We start from the raw sequence: 26729 nt of genomic DNA, 5'->3' as shown, positions 1-26729 counted from the left end.
GAGGCCTCCACCCACTCAGACACTTGGCACGGTGAGCAAGATTCCGACCAGGTAGGAATGGCATCTGACTCTGGGCAGGAGGACGTGTGGCCCCCACACAGTGTGTGGTGTCCGGTGGCCACTGTTCTCAGGAGTTGGACCCCTAAGGAAAGGTGGGAGGACATGGACAGCTCTCCGGCCAGTGTGGAGAGGGCCCTGCAGGCTCTGGCTGAGCGGTTGCCGGAGGAGGAGAAGGCTGCGGCCGGCCGCGTGGGCTGGATGTTCCTCACGGCCTTGAGTCTCAACTCGGAAAATGCGCTTAATGAAGTGACCCAGGTACCTGACCAGGTGTCCCGGTTGGAAGCGCTGGAAGCCCGGGTCCGCCTGTTAGAACAGGGGCCCCAAGGTGGAGACTCTGAGGCAGAGGCGGAGGAAGCCAGTGGAGACAATGTAGCTCCCAACCCCCAAGCCCGGCCAATCTTGAAGCAAAGGGTAAAACGTGAGCAACCTTTGGGCCCTGGGGGCGTTGCTGCCGGCAACCCAGCTGTGACTGAGTTCACTACCTACACCCCATACACTCCCACTGAGTTGCAGGAGCTAGGGAGGCAGTACAGACAGTGGAGAGCCAGTCTCAGCTTGGCTATTACGTTTATGGAATGAGGGAGCAGACAGAGAATGAGGGAGCAGACAGCATTCTCTGCTCCCCAGGCGAGATGGAAAAGCTAGCCTTCGTGACAGTGCATCCTTCCCTGTGACAAAGGTTACAAAACTGCCATAGGTTGGCCAACAACCAGGGCAACCATTCTCTAATGGCGTGGCTCACTGCTGCGGTATGCACAGTATGGGGACAGGCTGGCGAGCTGCCAGACACTGTGAGTCAATGGCAGTCATATACAGAACTTACGCAAATAATCCGTGAAATGGGTATGAGACATGCTATTTTTAACCTCAACATGCAGGGCCCAGATGACGAACTTTTTACTGCCAGCATGAGAGATCTGGTTTTGGATACTGCACCTGCGAGAGCTTTTGGATCCTTGGTTGCTATTCTTACACCGTATGTAGGGCGACGGATCCATGAAGTTACAACTGCCACGGCCACCCTAGGGGATGTAGAAAGCCGGAGGCGAAGGAAGTTAAGACAGGAGGTCCGCACAGTTGAGACCTGGAAGCCCAAACCAAAGGTAAAGGGGCGAGGTTGCGGGCCTCAGTGACTAACACGCGCACAGATGTGGCGTGATCTCATGGCAGCAGGGGTCGATAGGAAGAAAATAGACTGACAACCCAATGCACTCCTGCTTGAACTTTGGAAACAGTTGCGTCCGGAACAACAATTCCGGAGAAGCATAAAGGAGGAGTCTGGCAAAGCGCGACCCGTGTCCCTCCAGGACTTCATGCAGCCGCTTGAGGCCGACTCCTCTCAGCTTGATTAGGGGTGGGGCCAAGGTACCCGGTCAGAGGGGACGAGCAGGGACCGGAGGCCCCACGTGGAACTGTCCATACATTGGTCCCCTTCGAATGTACAGAGGGTTTTGGCCCTAGTTGACACTGGTGCCGACTGCAGTCTCGTTTATGGGAACCCAGAACTGTTCCCTGGACCAGCAATCTGCATTGATGGCTACAGGGGAAAGACTGTGACTGTGAAAGCCATTTCCTTACCACTGGGTATAGGAAGGCTTCCTCCTCGTACCTACAAGGTTTATGTCTCCCCCGTTCCGGAGTATATTCTAGGGGTGGACGTGCTACATGGCCTCAGCTTACAGACGTCGGTAGGAGAGTTCCGTCTATGGATCCGGGTGGTGAAATCGGTGACACGCGGGCATGCTCACCACCCTCCTCAAGTGTTGCCACAGCCCTGGCACGTGGTTACAGTGCGACAGTACCGCCTGCCAGGAGGACAGGAGGAGATTGATCGTACAATATTGGAATTGGAAAAGGCACATATTGTGAGACCAATGCTTAGTCCCTTTAACTCCCCAGTATGGCCTGTCAAGAAGCCAGATGGGACCTGGCGAATGACTGTGGACTGTAGGGAGTTAAATAAGGTGACGCCACTCTTGCATGCTGCAGTGCCTTCAATTCATGATTTAATGGATCTTCTGACTGTCCGCCTGGGGACATATCACTATGTAGTGGACTTGGCCAATGCTTTTTTCTCCATTGACATTGCACCCGAGTGTCAAGAGCAGTTTGCTTTTACATGGGATGGGCGGCAGTGGACTTTTCAAGTCCTTCCACAAGGATACTTGCACAGCCCCACTATCTGCCACGGGCTCGTGGCCCAGGATTTCGCACAGTGGGATCGCCCATCCTCTGTGGCCTTGTTTCATTACGTTGATGACATTCTATTAACCTCAGATTCTCTTTCTGATTTAGAGCAAGCAGCTCCCTCTCTTCTCCGCCACCTGAAGTCACACGGCTGGTCGGTGAATGAGGAAAAGGTCCAAGGCCCTGGCTTATCCGTCAAATTTTTGGGTGTTGTGTGGTCGGGTAAGACAAAGGTTATACCTGAGGCAGTCATTGATAAGATACAAGCCTTTCCCTGGCCGACCAAGGTCTCCCAACTGCAGACGTATTTGGGGCTGCTAGGATATTGACGGGCGTTTGTACCCCATTTAGCACAAATGGCAAGGCCCTTGTACAATATGATAAAAAAAAGGGGGCCTCATGGGATTGGACTGAGGCTATGGAGCAAGCCTTCGTTGCCACGAAACGGGCAGTGCAGCAGGCACAGGCTCTGCAAGTAGTGGACCCCAGCCGCCCATTTGAACTTGATGTTCACGTAACCCAAGAGGGGTACGGATGGGGCCTCTGGCAACGGCAGGACCGTCTCCGGTTGCCAGTGGGATTTTGGTCCCAATTATGGAAAGGAGTGGAGGTCCGCTACTCTCTAATAAACAGCTGGCTGCTGTGTATGCAGCCCTAGTGGCCACAGAAGCCATCACAGGAACGGCACGTGTGTTGGTTTGAACAACATATCCTGTCCGGGGGGGGTGTGGGGAGCCATGGTTTCTTGCAACCCTGAACCTTGCAGACTGGCTCGGTTTCTGCCCCCATAACATTGTCTCTGCCTTATCTGAAAAGCGCCTAACGGCTGCTGAGGAATGTGGTGAAAACGGCCAGTTCCCAGACACAGAAAACTAAGGGCTTTCTAGACAATTAGTAGATTCTGTCTCCTTGAAATATTTACTTTTGTGAGTTTCAGTGACCTTGTATCTTCTATGTCAAAGTAAGGTTGAAGCTGGAAAGATTTACTTTCACTGAGATAATGCATATCTTCTTCGTTTAACTGCACGTACTCAAATTGTATATATTGGTTAGAAATAATAAACTCAGGGCTTCAGCATGACTGAAGACCGGCCGCATTAGCATTTGTGTGTGTCTTTTATTTCATTCCCACTCCCCCATTCAGGTACTGATCGACTCGTGGCGGCTGGCCCGTCACACTTGGCGCCCGAACAGGGACCTGAATACGGGGGTAACAGTGAGGAACACCACGTGGCAAGGGCCCAGCTCGTAGAGAGCTTATCAGTGGATGCGTGGTGAGTAAGGCACAATACCCCTCGGTCGAATGAATGTGTGAGTGAGTGATAGTTCCACGACTTCTTGTTACGGAGCTTGATTGGGCCCTAATCTGCGGTTCCGGTTCTGTCATACGGCATAACGGCGACTGGACTTCTATCCACCTGTCTGGGGGGTTATACCGGAGCGCCTTAGCCAAGACAGATTTGGCTCCGCGAGGGGCACGGCCAGACGGGCATCAGAGTGTTTTCTTTGTTTGAAAGAAGGGCCGAGTTAGGGTAAAGGATGGGTCACGCTAGCAGCAAGGACCTGTATGTTAGAGGACTTAAGAAATTGCTTGCCGCCCGTGGCAGTCGGGTGAGCAGAGAACAGTTAGATAAGTTTTTAGAATTTGTAAAAGAAGTTTGTCCATGGTTTCCAGAAGAAGGCACTGTCAGTCTGGAAACTTGGGAGAAAGTGGGAGAGCAGTTACAAGATTATTATGCTGCCCACGGACCTCAGCAGATCCCTGTAGAAACATTCGGGTTGTGGACCTTGATTAGAGATTGTTTAGATCTCAGGCGTAAGAGCTGTAAGCTAGAGAAAGTAAAACAAGCTGGCAATGAAGAAATTCTTTCATCTGCCGCTTCTCTGGCAGAGAGAGAAAAGGGGGAGGAAGCCAAACCCACAGAAGAACTTTTTAAAGATACAGAGCCTATTTATCAGGAACCTCCGATCGAGGACTGGGAAGATTTAGACTCTCAGGATCAAAAAGACTTAGAGGATAAAACAGCCAAACATAATAGGAACAAATACCCTCCTTTGGTGGCTATGGCTCAAGAAGGCAGACAACCTGCAGGCACTACACTTTCTTTTGCAGATCAGCTAAAAAAGATTCAGGGACAGCTGATTGAACTTAAAGTTGCTGTGGATGGAGGAAATTGTCCTCGGAGTCCCCAGATTCCTTTTAGAAATCAATGGAATCCTCGGGGTAAAGATCCCCCTTGGAAGCAGAGGTGCAAAGATTACAAGCTGCACTCACTTCCCTCTCTGTTCAAATGCAATTAGTCCAGGCTCAACAGACTGGGCCTTTATTAAAATCTCAATCAAAATAGAAGCCTAGGTTACAATTAAGCTCTCCTCCAAGTGTAGTTACAGGGCTGGATCCACAGCCTGAGGCCCCTGTTGTAGCCCCTGTGACAATGAGACAATTACCAGGCGTAAAAGATCAAAGGTCCCCCCTACAAAAGAGTTTACAAGCTGCTAGTACAGGACCAACTTTAAAAGGGACACATTGCTTCCTCCAATTCTCCCTGGAATTCTCCCATTTTTGTTATTAAAAAAAAAAAATCTGGTAGATGGAGATTATGACAAGATTTACAAAAAGTTAATAAAACCATGAAATTAATGGGAGCCTTACAGCCAGGCTTGCCCTGTCCTGCAGCCATACCAAAAAAACACATATAAAATTGTTTTAGACTTAAAAGATTGTTTTTATACTATACCTTTAAATCCTGATGACTGCCCTAGGTTTGCTTTCAGTGTTCCTTCTGTTAATTTACAAAAACCTTTTAAGAGATATCATTGGCTAGTGCTACCTCAAGAAATGGCTAGTAGCCCTACATTATGTCAAAAATTTGTATCAGCTGCTATAAAACCTACCTAAAGGACATTTTCAGATATTTACATCATCCACTACATGGATGACATAATTCTTGCCCACTCTTGTGAACCAAAGTTGCTTGCTGCTTTTGCTCATTTACAAAAAAAAAACTCCTCAATTATGGGCTGGTTATAGCCCCAAAAAAAATTCTGCAAGTGCTTCCTTACTCTTATCTGGGATATTGTTTAATGCCTCAGGCCATTGTGCCTCAAAAAATACAAATCCGGCGAGATTGTTTAAAAACATTAAATGATTTCCAAAAGCTACTGGGAGACATTAATTGGATTAGACCTCAGTTGCGGTTGACAACCGGTAAATTACAACCTTTGTTTAAAATATTACGTGGGGAAGCTGATCCTACTTCTCCCCGCGAGATAACACGGGGAAGAGGCTTTGCTTGTATTTCTCCAGGTCCGGAAGAAAAACCTTTGTGAATTCCTGGTCGGTGTTAAACCATACCATGAACAACAGCCCACAGAAGAAGAGACATCTATAGATACCCATCCACGCCCCTAGGGTGTGGAAAAGCTCTCACTTTCTGCAGCTGCAAAAGGACTTTCCACTTCAGACCCTGTTAAATGGATAAAGACTTTGGGTAGAGGGTTTGCTGGAGATATTGCTATTCTGTTTATTGTTCTGTTTATTTTACATAGTCCTCAGATGTGGACAAATAGCCCTCCGACAGGCTGTAAATGAAATAACTACACGTTCTGTGTTTCTCATACTTCAAAAAAAAAAAAAAGGGGGAGATGTAGTCACACAACAGCCTAGCCGACTGTCCCCCCATGTCTTTCCTTAAGGAAAGAAGAGCCTGTAAGACTGTGCCTTTCTGGGACTCTGTTCCATCCTTGTGTTTACACCTTATGTCTCTCTGTCTGGTCCCCAAAAGATGGTTTGCAGCCAAAGACGGGTAAGATATCTCACAGGAGATACAACCTAAGCCAGGCAAAACCGAGTGGGGACCCCCAATGAGCTGCCTTAAAAGATCCAAAAAGGAGCCTTGCCTCCCCTTCCCCCTGCCTGGAAAAAGCCATTGCTGTCTCTGGCTTTCCTCAAAGGAGATCGGTAGCCAATGACGGGTAATGATCAGTAAGCGTTTTTACAACCTAAGACAGGAGTCGATCGCTTTGATGATTGATATCCAATGACGGGTAAGTAAAAATGTCTGTACTGACCACCTAAGCCAGACACGATCTCAAAAAAATAAATAAATAAAAATAAAAAAGGGGGATATGTAGGGAATTGGAGCATTAAGGGTTAAGAAAATGTAACTTCAAGCAGAGTTTGGGAGGATGGCTGAGGGAAACTCCGATAAGCATAAAGAACAAACAGACACCTGCTGTTCTGGGGATGAGAAATTACCAAAGAGATAAAGACAGTCAGGGCCAAACTTTGAGAAAACATAACTAATCTGTACTTGCTGCCTCAGCCGCTTTATGTAACCTTCTTGTTTCTGTCTGTATAAAAGAAAGCTGGCTTCATGATGAAATTCAAAGTATGAGAGAAGCTGAACCCTTAAAATTTGATGCAGCTCAGGCTGCCTCTGAGTTTGTTGATGTTCTTAGGAGTGTTTTGCCCTCTATGCCTTATATTACCCATTCTGTTATAATATTTCTTACATTGGGCATCTGTGTCTGCTTGGTTCTGTGCCTACTCCCCATCCTCATCAGATGTTTCATCAGCAGGATGTTAGACTTACGAGCTGACATCCATCAGCTTGAGCTTAAGGCAAGCAATAAGCCTCTCACCACTGTGCATTATGAGGGGCGGGTTAGTCAACGACGGGCAAATACTTGGGAGCCGCTTCAACACCTAAGACAGGGCTTATATAATAAAATATGAGTACCAATGACGGGTAAGTTGAGGCAGGCGTCCTGGGATGCCTAAGTCAGGCACTGTCACCTCGCCATCCTGGCTGGATGGACTTTGCTTTTATAAAATAAAAAAGGGGGGGGTGTGGGGAGCCATGGTTTCTTGCAACCCTGAACCTTGCAGACTGGCTCGGTTTCTGCCCCCATAACATTGTCTCTGCCTTATCTGAAAAGCGCCTAACGGCTGCTGAGGAATGTGGTGAAAACGGCCAGTTCCCAGACACAGAAGACTAAGGGCTTTCTGGACAATTGGTAGGTTCTGTCTCCTTGAAATATTTACTTTTGTGAGTTTCAGTGACCTTGTATCTTCTATGTCAAAGTAAGGTTGAAGCTGGAAAGATTTACTTTCACTGAGATAATGCATATCTTCTTCGTTTAACTGCACGTACTCAAATTGTATATATTGGTTAGAAATAATAAACTCAGGGCTTCAGCATGACTGAAGACCGGCCGCATTAGCATTTGTGTGTGTCTTTTATTTCATTCCCACTCCCCCATTCAGGTACTGATCGACTCGTGGCGGCTGGCCCGTCACAGGGGGGAGGTCCGTACGTGGACCCAGGGACCCAAAACGGGGGTGGCACAGACCACCACTCTCGCCAAGTGGGGTGCCTACTTGGAGCAACGTAGCACCCTTAGTTCAAGCCCTTTGAGCACAGAGCTACAACAGGTCCTGGGGCCTGTGGAGCTTGTAGCCCAGGCTGAGCCAAGTGCTCTGCCTAGAGGGGAGGACTTGGAGCCCTCGCCCTACAAAGAAGGACAGTCCCCAATACCTGAGGATGCCTGGTTTACTGATGGTTCTAGCCGAGGGGCTGCAGCTGTTTGGACGGCTATTGGTGTACAAAACAGACACCATTTGGTTTGATACTGGGACAGGCCAGAGTAGCCAGTGGGCTGAATTACGGGCTGTGTGGATGGTAATCAGCCACGAGCCTGGGCCCCTAGTTATTTGCACTGACAGCTGGGCGGTGTTCCGGGGCCTAATGTTGTGGCTTCTTACATGGAAATGCCAAAACTGGTTGGTGGGACACCGTCCACTGTGGGGTCAAGCCATGTGGCAGGACCTCTGGGATCTAGGGCAGAGAAGGAGGTGACCTTAATGCATGTCACAGGTCACTTCCCCTTAGTGTCCCCAGGTAATGATGAAGCAGACGCCCTAGCACGGGTACGATAGTTAGAGCGGGCTCCTGCCACTGATGTGGCCCACTGGCTGCATAGGAAATTGCAGCACGCTGGAAGCCAAACCATGTGGCAGGTGAGCAGATGCTGGGGCCTGCCTTTGAAATGGCAGGAGATAGCAGACGCCTGCTATGACTGTGCCGTCTGTGCCCAGGACAGCCCCCAAAGGCGGAGGCTCCCCTGGGAGACACAGCAGATTACGCGAGGGAGGGTGCCCCTCACTTGCTGGCAAGTGGATTACATTGGACCCCTGCCTAAGGCCCACAATGCGATATACGCATTTACAGCACTGGACACTGCTACGGGGTTGATGTTTCTTGGCCCTGTCCGGCTGCGGATCAGCAGCATACAGTGGTCGCCCTTACACGGCTGTGCGCCCTCTATGGGCGCCCCCAAGTCATTGAAAGTGACAGGGGTACCCATTTTACGGGGCAAGAAGTGCAGCACTGGGCTGCCAGGATGGACATACAATGGTTGTTTCACACCCCGTACAATCCACAAGCAGCTGGCATGATTGAACGCTATAATGGCTTTTTGAAGCAAGGTCTCCGGGTGTCAAAACACCCTCCCACGATGCGTGACTGGGCCTCTCGTCTATGGGACGTCCTGAGAGTCCTGAATGAGAGACCACAGAAGGGAGGGCCCGCACCAGTAGAAGGTCTGCTACATCGAACGGCCACTCCCATTCAATTACAAGTTACCACCAGTGAGACTCTGTTAAAGCCAGGCTATGGCAGAAATGGGAACATTTTGCTGCCAGCACCCACATGCTTGAAAGCCGGGGAATGGCAGCAATGGACTTGGCCCTGACAGGTCAAAAGCCCCCACTGTCGGTGGTTGGGTCTGATAGCCCCATGGGGGGCCGGTTTGACTCATGATTTGCAAGTGACACCAGGAGTGGTGGCTGAGTGGCCACTGCAAGTGACTGTAGTATACAGAGGTCCCGATACTGGGATGATTTTGCGAGGAAACTGTGCTCTCACTATGGCCTATTATGGGGTCCCCTGTTCTGTTACATGTTGAAACTATGCAAGGGACCCCAAGCACTACCATAAAGGTCTGGTACCACAAACTGGGAAAGGTGCCAGTGGCAGCGACCCTCCTTTCCCAGGACAAAATGCTAGCGTGTATCCTCCCAGATGGAAGGGATTTGCCATTGTTGGTTCCTAAGACTACCGTTTCTTTTCGTCCGTAGGTGTCAGTAGGCTAATACGGCACAGGGACCCTCGCGGAAGACGCTTGTCGTGTAGCTTGTGAGGCAAGACCCTGTAGGGGTGGAGTGTGGGGACAGAGCCCCAGAAAGTAGTTTACAGACTCTCGGCCTCACATGGAAAGGTGCTGGCTCGGGTGGTGGATGGCCATCGGCTGTGGCTAATTGGCCATCGGCTGTGGCCGGTTAGCCGATTGGCTGCTGGTATAACTGCTGCGGCTACGGAGGAGAGCCGAGGAGAGCGGAAGAGAGTAGAGGAACAGAGTCGAGGTGAGTGGAGGAGAGTCGTCGGCCGGTTGGCGGAGGAGCGGACAGCAGGTCGCACGTCCAGTGGGCCCAGCCTCCAGTGAGACTATAGTGGTATGACTTCCCTACCTATGGCTCCGTGGGTGTTCCTTTTTGGCCTCACCATATCCTGCGTTTTTGTGTGGGGAGCGGGAGCAGAGACCCTGCAGGCTGCCCCACCTGAAAAATGGCACAGCGAGCAGGGTCTCCCGCATGACAGTCCCCTACTCATACTCATCCAGACCAGTGCATCTCCAAATGTGGTCCCCAACCAACAGCAGCAGCATCAGCTGGGAACTTGTTAGACATGCAAATATTAGGGGCCCCAACCTCGACCCACTGAATCACTCAGGGCAGTGCCATTAGTCTGTGTTTTAACAAGCCCTCTGGGTGTTTCTGAGGGACACTGAAGCTTGCTAATTGTTTCTCTAGACTCACTTCTGTTGCCCAGAATGAAGACAAGTCATTAAAAATGACTACTCGCATTGCCACCCTCATCCAATCCAACCAAAAAGAAAAAATGGGACAACAAAGAGGGTCAATAAAACCCAAGTGAAGGACAGGCTTAAATGAGTCATTGAAGTAAATTATTAGAAAATGGTAACAGTAGAGTAGACCAAATTAAACATGATTTAAAATGATAGAGAAACCTGAAAAACAGAACTAAGATAATGCTAAAATTAAAATTCAATAAAATAAGCTAAAAGTTAAAAATAGAATAAAGGGGAAATAAGTGAAATTTTCCATAAAAATAGAAACATCTGCCCCATTTGGTGCTTTCTTCAAATCAGGCACTGTTCTAAGAAAGGTGCCTCTTCTAACTCATTTAATTCTCCCAATGACGCCGTGAGGCAGGGCCATTACCATCTCCATTTTACAGCAAGGAAGGAAGGCACAGAAAGAATGGGTACTTTGTTCCACAGCTTGGTTGGTAAGGTGAAGAGCAGCACTCCAGCTAGGAAAGCAATGAAAAACATACTTATTAAGAGAGGTCATGTTCAAAATAAAAATAAAGCCCCTGAGGTTAATTAGTTTAAAATGGTAGGTCACGAATTAAGAGAGGAAAAATACATGAGTGGGAAGCAGAGAAGAAACAAAAAGAACAAGGTCCCTAGTGGCATCTGGAGGTGGGTTTGCCTTCCCAGCGCTGAGGCAGACGCCCTACTATTCTTGGAGAAGAAGCGAGGGGTGGAGAGCCTGGCATCACCTCGTATCTTGCCTTCCACTTAGCCCCTCTCAGGACGTCTCAACTCCACACAAGTCGGAAGCAGATCTTCTTACACCAGTACATACCTCTACAGCACAAATACCATGCCTGTTACAGTGACAGGTCTTCATTTGGTTGTTTTCTACAAAAGGTAGAAAACTTTTGGTTTTTCTCTATTAATTAGGAGTTAGTTTTGAATCATTTCAAAGTTTTGTTTTGTTTTTTCTCTGGATCTAGGACATGATGGCTTCCAAGTTTTGGGAGACATACATTTTCCACTAACCATCTAGTAGAGAGAAGAATGTTGAACCCATTGAAATGACTAATACTATTAATTGGATTTAAGGACAATTAAAAGAGCTTTCCTAATTTAAGTTTTGTAAAGTGTTTTTTCTCCTTATTGAAGGGTCTTATTCTGACTCTTCAGAATAAAAGCACTATTCTGATATTCTAAGAACAGGGACAGAATCCCAGGGCAGCTCACGCCCCAGCAGTCCAGCAGTCTCAGAAGTGAAGGGAGAACAAGGCTGTAGCTGATGTATCCACATGTGTCCTGTGTGCAGGCCAAGGCTGAACTGCCTAAAGCTGTGACTGATAAATAACTGGCTTGAAAGCTGGTGGGAAGTTTCATTGTTTTCTCTCCTCCAGGAGAAGCCCAGGAGAGAGGTGAATTCCTTCCTAACCATAGGTGATCAAAGCTGGAGGAAATGCTCAATCAAATTGGAGGTAAGACTGCAATTGGGAGTGGCTATCTCTATGGATTAAGAAACTGATACTTGTACTACTTTTTTTTTTTAAGATTTTATTGGGGGAAGGGGAACAGGACTTTATTGGGGGAGCAGTGTGTACTTCCAGGACTTTTTTTCCAAGTCAAGTTGTTGTCCTTTCAGTCTTAGTTGTGGAGGGCGCAGCTCAACTCCAGGTCCAGTTGCCGTTGCTAGTTGCAGGGAGCAGAGCCCGCCATCCCTTGCGGGAGTCGAACCGGCAACCTTGTGGTTGAGAGCCCGCGCTCCAACCAACTGAGCCATCCGGGAGGCAGCTCAGCTCAAGGTGCCGTGTTCAATCTTAGTTGCAGGGGCGCTGCCCACCATCCCTTGTGGGAGTCGAGGAATTGAACTGGCAACCTTGTGGTTGAGAGCCCACTGGCCCACGTGGGAATTGAACAGGCAGCCTTTGGAGTTAGGAGCACGGAACTCTAACCGCCTGAGCCACCTGGCCAGCCCACTTGTACTACTTTTGAAAGAAAATGTTTAGAATTAGTGTTCTGTTCTACTAAAAGAGAAACAAAACGAAATGTTGGGACTAATACAACTAAAAGGGAAAGATTAATTGTGCAATATTAATATGATTCAGAGTGGATACATTTTAATTAATACAACATTTTGATTAGGTCATGTCTAACATAGTACAAAAATTTTAACCTACCAACAGTACCGTTAAGATGAATTCTCCCTCTCACTCCAGTTTCTCATTCTCTAGGTTTTCCCACTCAGGAGGCAACTAAATACGTGTTGTTTAGTTCAAAGATTCTGAAATGTTGTAAGTTGTCGATCAGTTATTTTACATTTCATTTTCTTTTCTGAGTGGAGTGCATTGTGGACAGCCTTGAGGGAACCACTGGGCATCTAGCCTACACGCTACTTGGCAAACGCCAGCAAATAACTTTCCTCCTGCGTTCGCTAAGTGCTGAAAACCTCTATTTCCATGTTGTACCTCTCCTCTGAAATAGGATTTTCTGGATCTTGGGATAAGCACGTGGGTAGCATCCAGAATGTGTTTCCCTGTTAAATACAATTTGACAAAGTGACTTTTTAAAAAAAATTTTATTGGGGAAGGGGAACAGGACTTTATTGGGGAACAGTGTGTACTTCCAGAACTTTTTTCCAAGTCAAGTTGTTGTCTTTTCAGTCTCAGTTGTGGAGGGTGCAGCTCAACTCCAGGTTCAGTTGCCATTGCTAGTTGCAGGGGGCGCTGCTCACCATCCCTTGCGGGACTTGAACTGGCAACCTTGTGGTTGAGAGCCCGTGCTCCAGCCAACTGAGCCATCCGGGAGCTCAGCGGCAGCTCAGCTCAAGGTGCTGTGTTCAATTTTAGTTGCAGGGGGCAGAGCCCACCATCCCTTGCGGGACTTGAGGAATTGAACCGGCAACCTTGTGGTTGAGAGCCCACTGACCCATGTGGGAATCGAACTGGCAGCCTTCGGAGTTAGGAGCATGGAGCTCCAACCACCTGAGCAACCAGGCAGGACACTGACTGTGGGGACAGAGCCCCAGAAAGTTTACAGGCTCTCGGCCTCACGTGGAAAGGTGTTGGCTCGGGTGGTGGTTGGCCATCGGCTGTGGCCAGTTGGCCAATTGGCCGCTGATGTAACTGCTGCGGCTATGGAGGAGAGCCGAGGATTGCTGAGGAGAGCTGAGGAGAGCCGAGGAGAGCGGAGGATTGCTGAGGAGAGCGGAAGAGAGCAGAGGAACAGAGCCGAGGAGAGTGGAGGAGAGTCGTCGGTCGGTTGGCGGAAAGGCAGACGGCAGGTCGTGCGTCCGGTGGGCCCAGCCTCCAGTGAGACCATAGTGGTATGACTCCCCTACCTATGGCTCCGTGGGTGTTCCTTTTTGGCCTCACCATATCCTGCATTCTATGTGGGCAGCGGGACCAGAGACCCCGCAGGCCGCCCCGCACGACACTGACAAAGTGACTTTTAATAAAATGTGTTGGGAGATGTCATAAGACCAGCCTTAAGGGAAGAACCAAACATGAGAGAAGGAATACTAACAATGGTGACTATTATTTACCTAGCACCTATGGTGTGCTGAGTCCTTCAATGCATTACTTCAAATTTTGAAGCTTAAATATTCACAACAACTCTGAAAGGTAAGCATCAGCATGCCTGTTTAAAGATTCAGTCACTCACCCAAAGCTCTGAATTAATGACAGCCAGAATTTAAACACAGACATGGCCAGTTCCACAATCTTCCTCTTTTACAGTTTTGTTTCTCACACTGGCCCACATCAACTTTTAAAAGGGGGTGGCAGCAGCTATGTATAGTGCCATGCGGGTACTGGACTTATCAGGGGATCACTGTATAAATTATATAAATGTCTGTCCACTATGCTGCTTACACTTGAAACTAATAATATAAAGTAATATTGAATGTCGACTGTAGCTAAAAAAATTTTTTTAAGGGGAACCATTGTCACCCCAATAAATTTTAATTAAAAAAAAAGCGGGGCGGGGGGGGGATATAGAATTCCTGAGATCAAAAGAAAAACAAAAAAGGACCTGTGTTGGAAAGCATGTGAGAAGAAACCATGGGGTTCAAACAGAGGTTGGGTTATTCAAAAAGTCTTAGGCTTTGTTAAAAAGAGCTATTCCATGATTTATATAGCATCAAAAACTGATATTTCCCTTTTGCTATTGTCATTTTCTGTGGTCACACGAGATCCCCTCTGGGAGAAGGATGGTTTTTCTTTCTTTCTGGATGTTTCCCTTGTTGTGTCTGCAGTTTTCAGTGTGGTCCACCTAGAACTGGATCCTCTGAAACAGATTCCTGGACAATTAGGCTGAAAAGTAACAATATTAGATGCAAGAGCCCCCACTGACCCTAAGCTTGTGGTTACTTATGGGGTACCTATGATAGAATATTTTAACAGTTTTCCAAGAAAAAAAAAACCAGACTATAGTAGTTAGCTATTGTTGCATAGCTACTTACCCAGAAAGCAATGGCTTAAAACAACTACATTCATTATCTTACAGTTATGGTGGGTAAGCAATCTCGTTGCCTCTCTGGTTCAGGGGATCTTACCAGCTTGTGGTTAATGGGTTGGCTGGGGCTGCAGTCATTTCAAGACTTGACTGAGGGGAGATCTCCATCCAAACTCATGTGTGTGACTGGAGACATCAGTTCTTAGCTACATGAGGCTCTCCATAGGGCAGCTCACATGGCAGCTGGCTTCCTCAGAGCCAGCAAGTAAGAGAACACGAAGGGGTGCTCAACCCAGGATTTATAATTTTGTATAACCCAAACTTGGAAATTGTTGTGTTTGCTAGCTCGCAGGTTGTGAAAGTATTTATAAGGCACGAAGGAGTAGAAGTTAGAAAATTTATTTAAGGAGAGAAGTACCAGCAGAGGAGTTGCTGGGGTCAGAGTCTAGAGTAGACAGCTCCCCTGATGAGAAGGTGTGTAGGGGGTTTATATTTTTCTATGCAGGATACTTCTCAGCTTGCAGGGAGTTTGCTGTTACAATTGGCTTCTTCTGGGAACTGTTCTGTTCCCATCTGTGATGGATGTAAGGCGCCTGTTAGCTTGCAAGGGGGGTTGCTACAGTCAGCTTCTTCCGGGAAACTGTCTGTTCCCACAGCTAGCCGAGGGATTCATAGCCAAGTGGTTAATCTTTAAGCTCGTTCCTCTTAGCTTACAAATTCGTTCCTCTTAAACTTTTACCTGTCTCATCATACAGTATTGATAATTTTGAACTAAAATGTTATTTATAAATACATAAGAAAAGCAAAATATGTTATCTATGCATTGCTATTATCCAATGATACATTTTTTTAGAGATGGGTAGAAGATCATGCGACATGGTGACCTGATAACTACACTAACAGATTATACTATCAATGCTAACTATGCTAGCAAACACTGCTAACTATGCTAAGTACGTCAACTAGTAGTAACACTGCTAACTATGCTTACAAACGATGCTAACAATTTTAAGTTGCTGATACCAATATTAACAATGCAAGCTATGCTCACTAACGATACTAGTAAGTAATAGTAGGCAATGCTAATTGTACTAACAATACTAAGTATACTAACTAAAAACTTTAAAGACAAAAATGAGGAAAAGAACAAGAAAAATAAAAAATAGAGAAAAATGAGAAAAGAACAAAGGAAGAAAATGAGAAAAAGAAAAGGAAAAACAAAAACTGAGAAAAGAGAACAAACAGAAATAAGAACATGGAAACTTATAAGGAAAAAAGAAAATGAGAAAAAGTGTAAAGACAAAAGAAAAAATAAACTAAACAGGACCCCCAAAAAAAGGAGAAAACAAGCTCATTGGTCCAAGTCAGACAGGTCACCACACATCAGCTTCCTGGGCTATAAGGACAAAAACCTCAGCCCAGCCAGGACCTTATACAGGATTTTTTGTAATTCCATCACAGTGATGCCTTATGAGGCCGGAGCATAATCACGAAAAATCATGACTGGGCATAAGATACAGTGGTTTTCTCACTTACTAGTTTCAAGACCCCTTTACTTTGGGAAAAAAAAAAGGAGGGGGGACCCCAAATAACTTTTATTTTTGTGGAATATTAAAGGCTGATATTGACTTTAATAGAAATGAAAATTTGTAGGATGCTTCAGGGAACTTTTCATTTACAATTTGAAAATCTGTCATAAATTTTGTCTTTTAAAGACCTTATAGTGCCCTACACTTAAAATATTCAATTCCTTTTTTTGAAACTCTGGTTGATCTCAAAATGATGCAACCCACCATCCCTTGCTGGAGTGGAACTGGCAACCTTGTGGTTGAGAGCCCGTGCTCCAACCAACTGAGCCATCTGGGAGCTCAGTGACAGCTCAGCTCAAGGTGCCATGTTCAATCTTAGTTGCAGGGGGTGGAGCCCACCATCCCTCGCGGGAGTCGAGGATTGAACCAGCAACCTTATCGTTGAGAACCCACTGGCCCATGTAGGAATCAAACCAGCAGCCTTCAGCATGAGGAGCACGGAGCTCCAACCGCCTGAGCCACCAGGATGGTCCCATCATTGCTTTCTACATTAGGAGACTAATGTACTTGTTTAAAAAAAACAAGCAAACAAACAAAAAACTTTAGGGCAGGCCCGGTGGCTCAGGCGGTTGGAGCTCCGTGCTCCTGACTCCGAAGGCTGCCGATTCGATTCCCACATGGGCCAGTGGGCTCTCAATCACAAGGTTGCCAGTTCAACTCCTCGAGTCCCACAAGGGATGGTGGGCTTTGCCCCCTGCAACTAGCAACAGCACCTGGACCTGGAGCTGAACTGTGTCCCCAACAACTAAGACTGAAAGGACAACAACTTGACTTGGAAAAAATAATCCTGGAAGTACACACTGTTCCCCAATAAAGTCCTGTTCCCCCTTCCCCAATAAAATCTTTAAAAAAACAAAACAAAACAAACAAAAAAACTGTATGTTTTTGGATTTGCAATGCATAAAGATGTAATTTTGTGACATCAATAACTGAAAAGGCACGAGGTCAGAGTTGTGAAGGAGCAGAGTTATTTTGAAAAACATGAAATTGAATTTAAGCTTGTATGAAGTCACATAAGAGTGTTAAATGTACTCCCCATGGTAACCACAAGGAAAAGAGCTGTAGAATATACACGAAAGGAATTTAAATATTTCCCTACAGAAAAGTCAACTAAACACAAAAGAAGACTGTCATGTGTGAAATGAGGAACAAAAGACTCATAGACATATAGAAAACAAACAACAGAGTGACAGAGAACTGATAAGTCTCTCCTTGTCAGTAATCACTTTCAATGTAAGTGGGTTAAATAGTCAGATTGGCGGAATGGATCAAACACATGAACCAGCTATACACTCTACCTATATTAGGGACTCACTTTAGATCCAAAGACACAAAAAGGTTGAACTTGAAAGGATGGAAAAGGGTAGTCCATGTATATAGTAACCAAAAACGAGCAGGGCATATTCAAGGGAAAACAATAACTATGGATTAAGAGACATAGATTGGTAGAATGGATTAAAAAACATAATGTAAGTATTTGCTGTCTACAAGAGATTCACTTTAGATCAGAAGACACAATTAGATTGAAAGTTAAAGTATGGAAAAGATATTCTGTACAAATAGCACCCCAAAGAGGGCAGGGGCGGCTATACTAATATCAGACAAAATCAGCTTTAGATCAAATATACCCATTTTCGTGGCCAACTTAGTCACAGTAGCTAAACTGTGGAAGCAACCCGTGGCCATCAATGGATGAATGAATAAGCACCATGTGGTCTATACATACAAGGGAGTATTTTTGAAATTTGAGAAAGGAGGACATTCTGGTACAACATGCATGAAACTTGAGGGCATTGTGGTAAGTGAAATAAGCCAGTCACAAAGGAGCAAATGCTGTATTACTCTTCTTCTATGAGTAGAACACTGAGAATAGTGAAAATGATAGACAGGAGTTCCTAGGGGCTGGGGACTGGGAGGAAATGGTTAGTTATAGTTTCCTGGATATAGTGATTCCGTTTTACAAGATGAGAAGAGTTCTGGAGATGGTGGTTGTGATGGCTGCACAGCATTATGAATGTATTTAACACCACTGCAGTGTACACTTAAAAATTGAAGGTGGCTTTCTTTTTTTGTAATGTCTTTGTCTGATTTGGGGATCAGGGTGATAGTGGTTTGTAAAAAGTGTTTGGGAGCCTTTCCTCCTTCTGGATTTTTTGGAATAGCTTGAGGAGAATAGGTGATAATTATTTTTTGAATGTTTTGTAAAATTCTCCTGTAAAGCCATCTGGTCCAGGGCTTTTGTTTGTTGGGAGCTTGTTGATTACTGATTCAATTTCCCTGGTGGTAATCAGTCTATTCAGGTTTTCCATTTCTTCTTCAGTTAGCCTTGGAAAGTTGTATGCTTCTAGAAAATTGTCCATTTCTTCCAGATTGTCTAATTTGTTGGCATATAGTTGTTCATAGTAATTTCTTAAAATCTTTTGTATTTCTGTGATGTCTGTTGTCACTTCTCCACTTTCATTTCTGATTTTATTTTTATTTATTTATTTTTTATTTTTTTATTGGGGAAGGGGAACAGAACTTTATTGGGGAACAGGGTGTACTTCCAGGACTTTTTTCCAAGTCAAGTTGTTGTCCTTTCAATCTTAGTTGTGGAGGGTTCTGTTCAGCTTCAAGTTGTTGTTCTTTTAGTCTTAGTTGTGGAGGGCACAGCTCAGCTCCAGGTCCAGTTGCTGTTGCTAGTTGCAGGGGGCACAGCCCACCATCCTTTGCTGGAGTAGAACCGGCAACCTTGTGGTTGAGAGGACACGCTCCAACCAACTGAGCCATCCGGGAGCTCAGCGGCAGCTCAGCTCAAGGTGCCGTGTTCAATTTTAGTTGCAGGGGCGCTGCCCACCATCCCTTGCGGGACTCGAGGAATTGAACTGGCAAACTTGTGGTTGAGAGCCCACTGGCCCATGTGGGAATCGAACCGGCAGCCTTCGGAGTTAGGAGCACGGAGCTCTAACCGCCTGAGCCACCGGGCCGGCCCCATTTCTGATTTTATTAATTTGGGTCCTCTCTCTCTTTGTTTTGATGAGTCTGACTAATGGTTTGTCGATTTTGTTTATCTTCTCGAAAAACCAGCTCTTGGATTCATTGATCTTTTGTATTGTTTTTTTGGTCTCTATTTCATTTATTTCCACTCTTATCTTTATTATCTCCTTCTTTGTACTCCCTTTGGGCTTATTTTGCTGTTCTTTTCCCAGATCCCTTAAGTGTAAGGATAAACTCTTGATTTGTGATTTTTCTTGTTTCTTTAGGTAGGCCTGCATTGCTATGAATTTCCCTCTTAGGACTGCTTTTGCTGCATCCCATAGATTTTGGGTCGTTGTGTTTTCATTTTTGTTTGTCTTGAGATATCTTTTGATTTCTTCCTTGATCACATTGTTGACTCATTCATTACTTAGCAACATGTTATTCAGCCTCCATGTATTTGTGTGTCTTCCAGTCTTTTTCTTGTAATTGATTTCTAATTTCATAGCTTTGTGGTCAGAGAAGACACTTGATATGATTTCAGTTTTCTTAAATTTATTGCGACTTGTTTTGTGGCCTAACGTGGTCTGTCTTGGAAAATGTTCCATGTTTGCTTGAGAAGAATGTGTATTCTGCAGCTTTGGGGTGAAATGCTCTAAAAATACCAATTAAATCCAATACTCAACCTCACTAATCATTGGAGAAATGCAAATAAAAACCACAATAAGATGCCACCTCACCCCAGTCAAAATGTCTATCACCAATAAATCAACAAAAAACAAGTGCTGGCGAGGATATGGAGAAAGGGGGTCCCTCGTGCACTGCTGGTGGGATTGCAGATTGGTGCCATCACAATGGAAATCAGTATGGAGTTATCTCAAAAAACTGGAAATGGAATTACCTTATGACCCAGTGATTCCACTCCTACGTATCTATCTAGAGAAATCCAAAACACTAATTTGAAAAAAATTTATGCACCCCAATGTTTATTGCAGCACTATTCTCAGTAGCCAAGACATGGAAACAACCAAATGTGCATCGGTAGAAGACTGGATCAAGAAACTGTGGTACATTTATACAATGGAGTATTACTCGGCCAAGAAGAAGAATGAAATCTTATCAATTGGAACGATATGGATGGAACTAGAGGACATTATGCTAAGTGAAATGAGTCAGACGGAGAAAGACAAATACCATATGATCTCATTTATATGCCGAATCTAAAGACTAGAATAAATGAACAAACTAATCAGAAACAGTCTCAGAAATATAGAGGAAAAACTCAGGGTTGCTAGATCGGAAAGGGAGTGGAGATGAGGGAGAAGGTGAGGGGATTAGAAAGCACAATAGGTGACCACAAGATTGCCACGGGGATATGAAAGACAGTTTGAGGGGTATAATCAATAATGTAAAGATTTTGTAGGGTATCTGATGGACATTTGTATTATTAGGGAGACCACTTCAGGGACGGTGTAGATTCCTGATCACTGTGCTGTACACCTGAAGCTGAAGCTGAATAATAATATCAACTATAATTTAACGTATGTATGTATGTCTATGTATATAGTCACAAGAAGTGCAGTACAGCATAAGGAACAGAGACAGTGGAAATGTAATAGCTGTGTGCAATATCAGAGGGGTAGTAGATTCGGGGAGGGTGTTTATCATTTTGTGAGGGGTATAAATGTCTAATTATTACATTGTTTTGTACACCTGAAACTAATAAGAAAAAAAGAAGAAAACAAAATGGTGAAGGTGGGAAAGTTTGTAATGTGTATGCTACTATAGTAAGAAAAACTGGGGTGGAAAGTTTTGTCTCACCCCTCCCTATCCAGCTGTCTTCTGAGTGTGTGTTGTATCCAGACAGGTGAGAAAGTGAGTAGGAGAGGCCAGCAGAGAAATTCCTGGCTAAAGATTCCTGACCTTACTGCATCCTCCTGAGCTGGAGAGACTTCTCTGTCCTGGTTTACAATCACATTGATCTCCATCATTTCATTCCTCTTTTCCAGAAAATCACATTAGACTATGAAAACTATGAAATTGAGAAGACCTAATTATTGGCACTGGGAAATATGAAAGTGGATTATCTAGGGAAATAACTCTGAGCAATTCATTCACCATGAACAGAGATGATCTGCGTGGATTAAAGTTTCATGTCAATTGAGCCCATCCTTCAATATCTGCAGAGAAGGACAAAGGGAACTTGGAGAAAAGTCAGCTAAACTGAATCCTGGTGCATAGCAATCATGAGGCAGTGAGTGAGTGCTGTTTTTATTTTTATTTTTTAATATTTTTTTATTGGGGAATATTAGGGAACAGTGTGTTTCTCCAGGGCCCTTAAGCTCCAAGTTATCCTTCAGTCTAGTTGTGGAGGGCATAGCTCAGCTCCAAGTCCAGTCACTGTTTTCAGTCTTAGTTGCAGGGGGCACAGCCCACCATCCCATGCTGGAATTCAACTGGCAACCCTGTTGTTGAGAGCTCACGCTCCAACCAACTGAGCCATCCAGCCACCCAAGAGTGAGTGCTGTTTTAAGGGCATGGATGGACTCCCCATAGAGAGGACTCACAGCCAAATGGGGGTCCTCTGGTCCCCTCCTGGGCATGGCACTTGTGGGTTAGCAAACAGCCAAAAGTCCTCTTCACCAAGGCGGACAGACTCTCACTATCCCAGGCAAGTGAGTTGGGAGCAAAGCGCCTGGCCATGGTTTTGTGGGGCTGGTCATTGTAGGCGCTCGTGGAAAAGCTTTTCAGGAAAGAGGACCAGCATGGGCCATCCTGTGAGGGATGCTGAGGAGACCTTGAACCTGGCCGTGGCCCTGTGTGGGTTCTGGTAGTGGGAAGCTCCTTCAGGGAAATTTGAGATGTGTCTCTGGATGCCTGAGGCTGAGAAACATGACCAGCGGTGGACCAGGGAGGGCCATGCAGCCAGCGGGAGTGACTTTGCCTGCCTATCCCATCCTTCTTGACTTTCTTGGAGCAGTTGTCGGGTCTCACCTGGGCTGGCGGCTTTTAGGTCAATCCAGGAAGATAGATGAGATGGCCAGACATCTCGGGGGGTGATAAAAGAATGAAATGAATTAGTTGAGAGTGTTAGGATTCATTCATTGCAGTATGAAAGTTACTGAGGAAAAAACTGTGGAGGTTTATAGCAGTGATAAAAATTACCACCATCACACTTTATTGCAATCATTACCATTGTTTTTACTTAATTGTTTTTACAAAATAACTGAAGTTTATCCCCAAAAAAGTCTCTGACCTATGGAAGGTGACAAAGGAAGTGTGTCATTGGATAGATACCCCTAGTCATTCGCAGAAAGTGAAAGAATTTGCATGACTCAGAAAAGTAGGAGAGCAAGGAAAGTTTTATTCAAGAAGAAAGATGCCAGCATAGAGGTTGCCAGGGGCAGACGACTGCCCCTAACTTTAGGTTAGTTTTTTCTTATATAGGACAGGGAAGGAAAACTTCCCACAGGAGATGTGACGTATAGACTGAGGTTACTTGATTGACATATGGTGGTTATATAACTAGTTTCTTTCTGTGCATGCTTTTACTCAGAAGGCATACAGAAAAACTCATGGGTGGAGGGGAGGGCAAGGCTCAATGTTCATTTTGTTTTAATTGTATTATAATGAGGCTAGAGTTCAGCTAGCAGGTGGGTTCCAATAGTTTGCTCATATTTAGGAACCAGCTAAATCCAGTTGGGGTTTTATCTCCCCTTTTTAGGGGTGTTTGGACAGCTTAATTGTCCTGTAGGGGATGAGCCTGGATGGTTCCTGGGAAGGGAATGCATGCCTGCGCAGTCCCCCTTCGCACTCACTTTTATGAACTCTTTTTTTTTTTTTTTTTTTTTTTTTGCATTATCAGGAAGGGTTTCAGTCCATGGAATGTTCTAAATCTGCCTGGGAGCCGGGGAACCACTCACTCCAGCAGGTGAGCACCTGAACCACAGCCTGCATGCAGCAGTGAGCCCAGAAGTCCAGACCACTGTTTCCACAGTAGTCAGCCCAGTGCTCAGGACTTGGTCAGTCACTGACCAATTCCTCATTTTGAATCCCACTTCCTACTGAGAAGCAAATAGCGGAAAGCCAAATATATTAATGATGTTCTTCACTTATTTCCAGAATGGCTGTAATGTTGGCTATAAATATGAAACCTTCTTCCACACACCGATATTTTCAAGAATGGCATATTCTCATACAGCATGTACATACAATAAGGTACATCATTTCTTTCTGAATTGGACTGATGTTAATTTTTAAGCTAACAAAACTGTTTCCTCTATGAAATTAAGTTTCCACTAGAGAGCTTATTCTCACTGCACATAAGCAGTAGTTAACAAAGAGCCATTATTTTGAAATATTAAGTGCGTCCTATACTAAGATGTTTTTATACATTCAAAACATGAAAGCAATTGGCTTGATTAAAGCACTGGGATCTTAAAAATGCATTGGGACAGTGTCTTCATATGCCCAGGAGACATTAAACCCAGAAGTTCAAAGACAGAGATATTCTTTATGAGGAAGGTCATGGATTTTTTTTTTCCCCCACTTAGGAAAAAACATGCTATGTGTGCCAGGAGAGGTGTACTTAGACCCAAGGCTTTCATCCCTTGGAAGATGAATGAAAATGACTTTGTTTCTATCCTTCACCTCCTAGCTGGGAAAGAAATCCACTTTTGTGGGTTAAGTAGAGAATGGTGCAAACAGCTCAAATGCAGATATTAATGTTATATCCAATCTCTTACAAGATTCCATATTCCTGAACCTTTCTCCTCAAGTCTGCATCTATTCTGCTGTTACTCATCTTGATTCATGGTTCCATCTTTCAGTAATTTACCTAGGAGAAACTCCTCAGAGGTATTCCATACTCTCCTTCCCTTCATCCAGAGACTGTCAAATTCTGTCAACTAAACCTCTACAGTGTTTCTTGAGTTGATTCCCTTTTTATTTCTCTCCCTGGCCTGTTGTAATAGCTTTTTTTTTTTTAAAAGATTTTATTGAGGAAGGGAAACAGGACTTTATTGGGGAACAGTGTGTACTTCCAGAACTTTTTTCCAAGTCAAGTTGTTGTCCTTTCAGTCTTAGTTGTGGAGGGCACAGCTCAGCTCCAGGTCCAGTTGCCGTTGCTAGTTGCAGGGAGCACAGCCCACCATCCCTTGTGGGAGTCGAACCAGCAACCTTGTGGTTGAGAGGACGCACTCCAACCAACTGAGCCATCCGGGAGCTCAGCGGCAGCTCAACTCAAGGTGCCGTGTTCAATCTTATTTGCAGGGGGCACTGCCTACCATCTCTTGTGGGACTCGAGGAATCGAACTGGCAACCTTGTGGTTGAGAGCCCACGCTTCAACCAACAACTGAGCCATCCGGGAGGCAGCTCAGCTCAAGGTGCCATGTTCAATCTTAGTTGCAGGGGGCGCTGCCCACCATCCCTTGTAGGACTCGAGGAATTGAACTGGCAGCCTTGTGGTTGAGAGCCTACTGGCCCATGTGGAATCGAACCGGCAGCCTTCAGAGTTAGGAGCATGGAACTGCAACCGCCTGAGCCACCGGGCCGGCCCTGTAATAGCTTTTTGATAGGCTTGTATCAAAGTTACCTTCATCAAACAATATTTTAAAAACTTTTACGTTCATATTTAAAAATCTTTGGTGACTCTTCATTGCCTGCAGGAGAAGGTCAAGATTTTAATTTGAAAATTAAAAGCTGATAACTAGTCAGCCACCTTTAGCTCTTCTAGCTCTATTTTTTCTAATTCTCCATTATGTACCTCGTATCTGATTCAAACATAGCAAATTGTTTTCATTTCTTTTATCCTGAAGGCCTCTGCATGATTGCATGCCTTTACTTGAATATCTTTTCTATAGCATATTACAAACACATGGCCATTATCTGCTTACATCTGTCTCCTTCAACAGATTGTCAGTCAGGACAGAGACTATGTCTTGTACATCACTGTATAGCAAGCAGCTAAAAGAGGGTAAAGATTCAGGATACATTAGTTGAGTAAATATATAATTTAATGAAACATATAGTGTAGAGTGCAGATAAAGTTAACATGGTGCTCCCAAAAGATGCCTCTTTGGTTTTCAGAGGTGAAAGCTTTGGGAGGGGTGAAGCTAGGAGTATCCCCAAACCTGGCCCAGACTTGAGCGAGAAGCAGAGTTCTAACAATTATTCTAAAGCTAAGGAGGAAGGAGCCAAACTGGAAATGTGGTGGGGGCTGCATTTTGTCAGGAACCAGGAACCAAAGATATGGATTGAGTCAAGAATAAAATCAAATATAATTAGAGGATATAGGTTCTGTATTATCTTTCCTACAACCTCCAATAGGTAAGTTTCTTGTAGCAGATTGGACAAAGTTAAGTTTTCTGCTAAGAACTTGAGATGGAGAGAATCTGTGTATGTAGAGTAGAACCCAATATTTTGAAAGGCAACTGCATTGAGAGCAGAGCTGACTTCCACTCCTGAATATTAAATAACTTAACCAACACATGCATGCACTGAAGTGGATCAAAGACATTCCAATTAAAAGAAACAGAATGTACAAAGGTTCAGAGAAGTGAAAGTGTGTCTAATATTTGAGGAATTTCTAATACTCTCATTTAGTGGGAAAATAGGATGTGAGGGAGCAGTAGAGGAGAAGAGGATTAGTGACTTTTGAAAAAGAATCAAAGATCTAAGGTGGCCCTTCTGATCCCTGCTTTCTGATGTTCACATGTCATTCGCTCCCCTTAAAGGTAGGCAGAACCTGTGATTGATTCTAAGCAATAGAATATGGCACCGGTGATGAGATTTCAGTCAGAATGATTACAACACATTCTATAATACTCTATCTTGCTAGCAGACTTGCTACCTCTCTTACACTGGTGGTTTTGAAGAAATAAGTGCCGTGAATTCTATAGCTACAAAGAATTGAATGCTGCAAACAACCACATGAGCAGGGAAGTTAATCCCTCCCTAGTTGAGCCTCCTGCTAAGAATATAGCCCTGGACAACACCTTTAGAACAGCCTTGTGAGATTCTAAGCAGAGGACCCAACCAAGTGATGTCCACACTACTGGCCCACAGAAATTGTAAGTTAATAAATTTGTGTTGTTTTATGCCTCTAAGTTTGTGGTGCTTTGGTATGCAGTAATGGCAAATAAATACAGATTTTAATATCTGTAAGTGACATGGTGCTGTAACAAATACCCAAAAATGTAGGAGTGGCTTTGAAAACAGGCAGAGGGTGGAATCTAGAGAATTTTAAGTATCATGATAGAGAAGGCCTAAATTACTTCAAATATGCTATAGAAATCTGAACTTTAAGGATTCAAAAGGAAGTGAGGCACATGTTGGAAAAATCACAGAAGTTAGTAAAATTGTTTCTGGCAGTTATGTGGAAGGCAGAACTTCCGAGCAAAGTGTTGAAGATATTTATAGAAAAAATATGGGAGCAAGCAAAGTATTGAAGATATTTATAGAAAAAATATGGGAGGAGAGATACTGTGGAAAGGAAATAGAAATAACTATTAAACAAAAAGGAACAAGGACTTAATGATCTTGAAAATTCTCTGCTTCTCCAGGTGACCAAAGATGCTAAAATTAAGACA

At 44.8% G+C, this 26729-nt stretch overlaps 1 long non-coding RNA gene across 2 annotated transcripts in view; it reads left to right on the top strand.

Moving 5' to 3' along the window:
- LOC109436036 (uncharacterized) overlaps nt 1–24121 on the top strand; it is a 100831-nt gene extending 76710 nt beyond the window's left edge. For both annotated transcript variants that reach the window (XR_016021961.1, XR_012490472.2), the window contains exons 2-5: nt 11544–11621; nt 21149–21397; nt 23005–23070; nt 23262–24121. This is a non-coding gene — a long non-coding RNA (uncharacterized LOC109436036). The remainder of the gene's footprint in view (nt 1–11543; nt 11622–21148; nt 21398–23004; nt 23071–23261) is intronic.
- The last annotated feature ends 2608 nt before the right edge of the window (nt 24122–26729 follow it).

This window comes from Rhinolophus sinicus, chromosome 8 (genome assembly GCF_057876585.1).
Source record: "Rhinolophus sinicus isolate RSI-liver-muscle chromosome 8, RSI-T2T, whole genome shotgun sequence".
Taxonomy (NCBI): domain Eukaryota; kingdom Metazoa; phylum Chordata; class Mammalia; order Chiroptera; family Rhinolophidae; genus Rhinolophus; species Rhinolophus sinicus.
The sequence above is the reverse complement of the archived record's forward strand: the minus strand, read 5'-3'. Positions and strand labels throughout refer to the sequence as shown.